The 6,926-nt window shown below is 51.3% G+C and overlaps 1 protein-coding gene across 5 annotated transcripts in view; it reads right to left on the bottom strand.

The window, feature by feature from the left end:
- Positions 1-5,889, bottom strand: part of ST6GAL1 (ST6 beta-galactoside alpha-2,6-sialyltransferase 1) — a 48,712-nt gene extending 42,823 nt beyond the window's left edge. The window contains exons 1-2 of one of the 5 annotated variants that reach the window (XM_042799377.1): positions 5,660-5,889; positions 5,307-5,496 (exon numbers count right to left, since the gene is read on the bottom strand). The gene's annotated coding sequence lies outside the window, so the exon portion shown is untranslated. Of the gene's footprint in view, positions 1-1,451; positions 1,473-5,306; positions 5,521-5,659 lie in introns of those variants that run through there. The other 4 variants (XM_033001632.2, XM_033001630.2, XM_033001633.2 and 1 more) reach the window with 4 other exon arrangements.
- Positions 5,890-6,926: the final 1,037 nt, after the last annotated feature.

Genomic DNA, 6,926 nt, shown 5'->3' on the forward strand with positions numbered 1-6,926 from the left:
ACCACGGATCTCTTTTAGTCCCCAGGAGATCCACTTTAGAAAGTAGCTATCATTGCTGCAAGATGGCCACAACAATTTCTACTGTCGTCCCATTGAGTGTCAACACACTCTCACCACAGGCTAGGGATTCCACTGGCACACGCAGTGTATTTGCAGAAAATCCAGTAAACGCAGCCAGGGTGATTTGAACCCCTTTGATTTTCTAATCAGCGAATGCTGTATTACAAAGATACAAAGGGCAAGCCGTAATGCATATTTAGAAAATTAATCACTGATGTCAACAACTTCTATTTTTCTGCAACATTTTACAGCTGAAAATGCAAACTCCTTCATTCATCATAAGCAGGAATGGATGCAATATTTATGAGGGGAGCACTAGCTCGTTTCCAGTTTCTCTCACCCCTAGGAATCCCAGGCACAAGCCCGGGCTCTGTGATAAACACACTTGCCAGTGCCACGGGAGCTGCTGAACCAAGATCAGTATGCAACATACAGACAGACGGACTGGCATCCTGTGCTGGACATGTTTAGGTTCTCCCCTTCCTCCAGCAGCACAGAGGTACGCATCAGCAAGCAGCTTCACTCAGTTAATTTTCAGTAGCTGCCAGTTCCTGGAGGAAACATACATCAGGAGCACACTGAAACATTAGCACAGCCTGGCAAAGAGCTCTCTTCTGCTGGTACAGACCTACCGTTCCCAGGCAAAGGCACCTGGGGCACAGGAGTAAATGTAAAGAAGCAGGGGCCTCCCTGCCCTTCAGCATCCTGTTGGTAAAAAGAGGAATATTCTGTGCAATGTTTCTATTTTAAACAGAGATCTCACAAATAGACCTTTTTTTGAGTTATTAGGAGAAGAATAAGCAAGATACTGTGCTGCAGCTTTCTGTGCAACCTTTTTTTGAGAACAGAGGTTGTGATAACTTGTCACAGATCATGAGCAAATATTTAAGATCACCTGATGACTTGCTGGCAGAGCTGTACATTCAGAGACACCCCAAGCCAAACACCCGAGGCAGAAACTCAGCAGGCGGCTTCCAAACACTGCTGAGGGACTGGCAAACCCAAACTAAGCAAAGGCACCACTTGGGACCTGCTGAGACAAAACACTAGAGGACAGACCTCCTACGTTGCACAGAGATGCTCAGCCACATAGCCCTGTTACTAGTTTCACAGATGAGCTCCTAGTAGCTCATAGGACCAAATTAGATACCATACCCGAGATCTGCAGGTGAACATGCTGCCAGACAGACACTCCACTTGAAAGGGCCTTTACCAACCCTGGCACCAGTGAACACACCAAGAAACACATGTGCAGTCTACTGGTACATGTTGGGAGGCACACGTATACTAGCACATGCACTTCTCATTGCTTCCCAGTACCCTTCAAACTAAGGGACGTATCCTGAAGAGCTGAAATCCTAACAACAGGCAGGAACGGGCTTAAGCACTACCTTAAAACAGCTAAGTCACTGCTTCGCAGACCCAATTCTGGACCCTCCTTTTTATCACAGTTCACCTCGTTACGCCAGGAACCAGAAGGAAAGCTCACCTGCAAGTAGAAGTAGACATGCATTCACACTGTACTATCAGTGAACCCCAGGGAGGGATTTTATGAGGGAAGCTCTGGGTTCACATCTCACTTAAGTCTGAACTGCAGTGCATGTTTCAGAAAGGCAACAAACCTTGATTTTTACCTATAAGCAAGTAGCTCAAATATATAACCTTTTTTTCAAGGTTTTTAATTACACAAGTGATTAGAGCATCTGATAACAATGATTCCTGCCGGCTAGACATCTAAAAGCACTTTATACTGAAAGCATCTCATTTCATCTTCTAGTTTTTTAATCAGCACAATTACAATTAAAAGAACATTCAAAGGAACCACTTATATTTCACACTTCATAGACAAGTTACCAGTCAAGCAGCACAGACTTCAAGCACACCCGAAGTCACTAGGAATTTTAGTCAATCTCTATGTAATCTCAATGAAAATGTTCTCCAAACACAAAGATCTCTGGCAGCTGGGCCACCTTACACGCAGAAACAAAGGCCATCCTCAGCAAAGCAGTAGTAGCGAAAGCTATAATATGTAGGTCAGCAATCTAAGAAGGGCTACGGTTAAGACAAAGTATCAGATTGATTCATAATGCTCTTTGATCGCTAATCCTGTGCAGAATTGCGATTTACATCACTCTAGCAAAATCCAAGGGCTATGGAATAGGTCCGTGCATTTCATAAAAGATCATCAAAATGATTCTGTCAGATCTTTTATCGAGATCTTTATGAATGTTGAGAGCAGGAAAATGACATTTTCACGGATGGCTGTGCATGCTGCTGAGCCTCTCCTGTGCAAAGGGAGGAGGTCCACGACTCCACTGCATTTCTGCCCTTTCAGAAGCTGCCAATGCAATAGATCAAGTTGGTCTGGAGAAGCACAGAAGGTGAAAGAACTTGAGTTCAAACATTTCCTCTATGCCAGCCAGCCTGAGCAAAGGGCAGGACAACCTGAAGTGGATTTTGGCCAGCACTCATTATCATCCTCTGCCTCCTCCAGCCTGGAGCAACACAGAAGCAGGGAGAGACACGGGCTTCCCAAGCATCTGCGGTTAAGATGCCTGCGTGGGCAGCATCATGCATGCACTACCTTTGGCAAAAGGCTGCCCTTCTGCAGGACATCTATCCTCTGACAGAGGCAGGCAGGGAAATAAGCCTCTGAATATACAGTAATCTGCTTCTGCAGCTGCGTTCCTCTTGCACCACAGTCTCAAGGACAGAATTAAAGATATGAAACATTACTGGCTGTGTCTGCTTTGTCATTTCATTAGACCACCCCTGGCCATCTCATACTGGCACCTCTAATTCTTCTCATGCATTTCCAGCTCCTGCAACAGAGGATTCTGCCAGTAATTGCTTCCAATCAAGATTTAAGTACTTGCCTGTTTTGTCCCTAGAAAACTAGGTCTCAAGGAACGACAATGCACCTCCATTTCCACAGTTTTGTTTTAACCAAGTTACAGAGTATTTGCAAACAAACAGGAGCCACTAGAGCAAGCAGCCTGCTTATCAAAGCCTCATCAACAAATATTTGTGCAGGAATGAGGTAGAGATGATCATGTATTCCTCCTGTTTTCTGAAATTTAACCTCACATTTGCCGTCAGCCACATACACACCCAGCTGAGCACTGCAGCACCCCTGGGGTGTCCACCTCCATCTTCAGGCCAGCCATTGCTTTTGCCAGTCATGCACTTAGGCAGAGGACCCCATGATATACTCACAAAGCCCACATTAAGTCACCACTGCTGTGTATGAATGCAGCCCAAAACAGAGCTCCTTCTGCAGTATTTTGCCTACCTAAGGGAAGTGACCATAAAACAAAGGAAAGCAAGCCAGTGGATAGATTTATCTGGAGCTAAGCTGCAGCCCCACAAGGCTGTTCCATCCCCAGCAGCTGCGCCGGAGCTCCCCGAGCACACATACCTCGGCACCATGGTGCTGCTCATCTCTGCAGCACCGTCCCCTCCAGCAGCAGCAAACCGATTATTATCTAAACCAGAAGAAAACGAATGAGTTGTCTAGACTCAGCACCTGCATCACCTCCAAAGCAGAGGCTTATGCCAAGGCAAGGAGATCGGTTGCCCAGAGCAGAGACCTGGAGAAAGGCTGCCTGTCCTCAGTGGTCCCTGTGCCTGCTGACTCCAGCCCCCAGGCCCTCAACCTCCAACAGCAAAAGTAGCAGCTAACAGGAAAAGTTTGCCTCATTAGACACTCTTGGCCTCTGTCCCGGGGGCCTTCTGGGGAAGATTTTTCCTGGGAATATTATTCCTCCCAGGAAGCATCAGCATCATCATGTCTATATGAACTCCACAGTTGCTCAAAGCTTCACTTAAACCTTCCCTGACACTGTGACCCAGGCAAAAGAGCACTGTGATGAAGTGCAAGGGATATGTTATTACCTTATCTTGTCCTGAACTGTAGCAGATAAGGACAACTCTCCAAGACACATGACCAAGGCCAGTAACAAGGGTTTGCAGCAAAAGCTGAGCACTGAAAACTGCCCCTTTCCCCCTTGGTAACATACATCAGGTGAGCCTGCCCCATGCAGATGGGGTCTTCTTCCACTGACTCCTATCAAGAGCAGGAGGATGGCGCAGGCATGCACCACAGTGATCCCACATATTTAAGGTTACCCCAGCTCAGGAAAATTATTCCAGTCCTTTGTGTAAGGAGAGTTATAAAATCCTGTTACGCTAACTACCAGTCTTTTAGGAAAGTGCAGCCCAGTGAGCGTGCCACTAAGAAATAAGTTGCACATTGCAAGTTAGATTAATTCCCCACACATTAATAGGCAGCTCTGGTTTCTCACTCCCTCACAGCCAAGAAAATCTCCTGCTACATCCAACTGCCCTGCAATGGCACCTTTTCCCTCTCAGATATTTTTGTTTTGACACTGTCAGCTATTAAATCCAGTTGCAAGCAAGCAGTGACGGAAACAGCAGTGATTTCCATTCCTTTATCTCCCTGGGTCCCCTTCCACCGTCCCGATTTGCAGGGGTGGGCTCGTAAATACAGCAACTGGGATTTGCCCTGAAAGAAAACACCAGTGCGTGGCAACACAGAAAACATGTTAAATGTTATTTTTCCTCTCTGCAGTCTGACCTGCTCTGAGCTATTACAAACGCATCTAGCTACTTCTAAAACGCCTTACAGCGTGTATCCCTTGCTACAACTCGTGGGTCCGCGCGGACTGCCCCACGCCAGCACGGCTCAGCTAAATTCCGATAGGAATAGGCACAAACACGAGGAGGGGAAGGGACTGGAGGCACTGGGGACGTTTTCCGTTAGCGTTATCTGCCTCATCCCCCGCCCGACCTCCCTCGGTGCCGGCACCGGGCGGGCTCGGGTGGGTTTTCTGCGGGCAAAGCCCCGCCGAGCCGCGCCGTAATCGGGGCCGGGGCGCCCGGGAGAGGCAGAGGGGGACGAGCAGCCCGGGCAGCCACGGCCATAAGCAACTACCGCTTAAAAGTTGCTATTTATGGGCTACAAAGGAGATACAGAGCTATATATAAATAATAATTATAATAAGAATTAATAAAGTTGCGCCGCAGCGGAGCTGGCACTTGTCAATCCAAGCAGCGCCCCACGCCGCCCGTCTCTCGTGGGGCTCCGGGACCCCCCCGAGGGCCGCGGGGCCGGGCAAGGCAGGGTGGGGGGTGGCGCGGCCCCTCCGGCCCCTCCCGCGGCACCTGCGCCCCGGCACCCACCCAGCCACCAGCTCACCCCGCCGCCCACCCACCCACCCACTCACCACCGCCGCCGCCCGCCTTTGTTGCCGCCGCGGCCGAGGCGGTTCAGTGCCGCTCCCCAGCGCGGCGCTGCGCCGGGGCGGGGGGAGGCGCCGCCAGCCCGGCTGCCGCCGGCGGGGACGGGGCAAGCGGCCCCCGCCCCGGGCAGGGAGCGAGCGGAGGGGGGGCTCGGCGGCCAACGGCCGTGCTTTCCTGGAAAGGAGCAGTCAGTCAGTCAGAGCAGGGCAGCGGCGCCGCATCCTCCTCCTCCTCCTCCTCCTCCTCCTCCTGCCGCCACGGCAGAGCTGAGGAGGAGAGAAGGGGCTGCCCGCACCCACCCCCCCCAGCCCCCGGGGCGCCTCCTCAGCGCACCTACCTCCGCGCCCCGCGGTAACGGACGGTCCTCGCACCGGGAAGCCGTTAGCGGGGCTGAAGCGTGACCGGGGACGCTGCTCAGGCGGAGGAGAGGGGTCTCGCAACGGGTTCTCGCCTGGGAGAAAGTTCTCCCATCCCCCTGCAGAAACCCTTGGGTGGGAGCACACAGCGCCCTGCCCTGCCCACCTGCCTTTGGGGAGCTTTCTCCGGAAACACACAAAAAGCGATCGTACCTCTGTTACAGAGACTAGCTCCAGCAAAGCTGTCATCTAACGCGATTACTACAGGCTTATTTTCAATACACAACACAGACGCATCAATACTTTGTTACCAAGACGCAGGCAGCCTCCCCCAGCACCTTATTCCACTGCCACCCCCGGGAGAGCCCCCGGCCCAGGGCTCCCTCGATGCCAGCCCCAGCATCCGTGCAGGGCGCGTGTCCGAGGGCTGCCTGTGGCACAGAAAACGGGGCTCATGGCTACTTTCTGGCTTAAACTAGGTGCAGGCTTTAACCACTTTCAGCCTCTTCTATTTCTCTGTCAAGCATACAAGCATGAGCAGAAATCCATGTGCGCAAATACATTTTGCCAAGTTGTGTGCTAATTAGGCTCCAAGCAAGCTAACAGGATTATTGTTATCATAAAAGCTTGAACTCTGCGAGAGACCCTAGCCATGCAAGCCAAAAGAAGGGCCCTGCTTAAACCAGCGCCATTCCCTATTGGGGGGCAATCAGGGCCGTGGGACACGGTATGCTGTACCCACCCCGGCTGCAGCACTTCCAGTGCTCAACTGGGAGGAGTAAGCAAACCGTTTCTGGCGTGTATCTGTGTTTTTCCACCTTGAAAGGAGTCAACTTCTGCTCTGGGGTCATATGTTAGAAGTTGGTGTTCAAACCCAGCATCTCACTCTGCATTACTCCCACCTTGGCAGAAGGTGACATTCCCCTGCACATGGACCTCTCCACTCCCACCAGAGGAAGGTCTTCCCAAGGGCTCTCCGACATCAGAGGAGATGAAACATCTGCAAGGACACATAAAGTATATTGAAATAACCCCCTCGGAAAGAGGTAACCCGCAGTGCTATTGCAGCATGCAGGTCCACAGTGCAACACTGTGCTCTCCCCAAGTGCTGCCGCTACTGCTGGTACCAGTCTGAGCCGGGCGCCCCGGGGAGAACCAAAGGGGTAAGATGCAGCTTTCGTGTGCGATGCAGCCCACTGCTGCTGCCTCTCCCCAGCTGCAGAGGGGCTGGATAGGGCACTCCCAGGA

The sequence above is a fragment of the Tyto alba genome, unplaced genomic scaffold (genome assembly GCF_018691265.1).
Source record: "Tyto alba isolate M040663 unplaced genomic scaffold, T.alba_DEE_v4.0 Super-Scaffold_10, whole genome shotgun sequence".
NCBI classification, from domain to species: domain Eukaryota; kingdom Metazoa; phylum Chordata; class Aves; order Strigiformes; family Tytonidae; genus Tyto; species Tyto alba.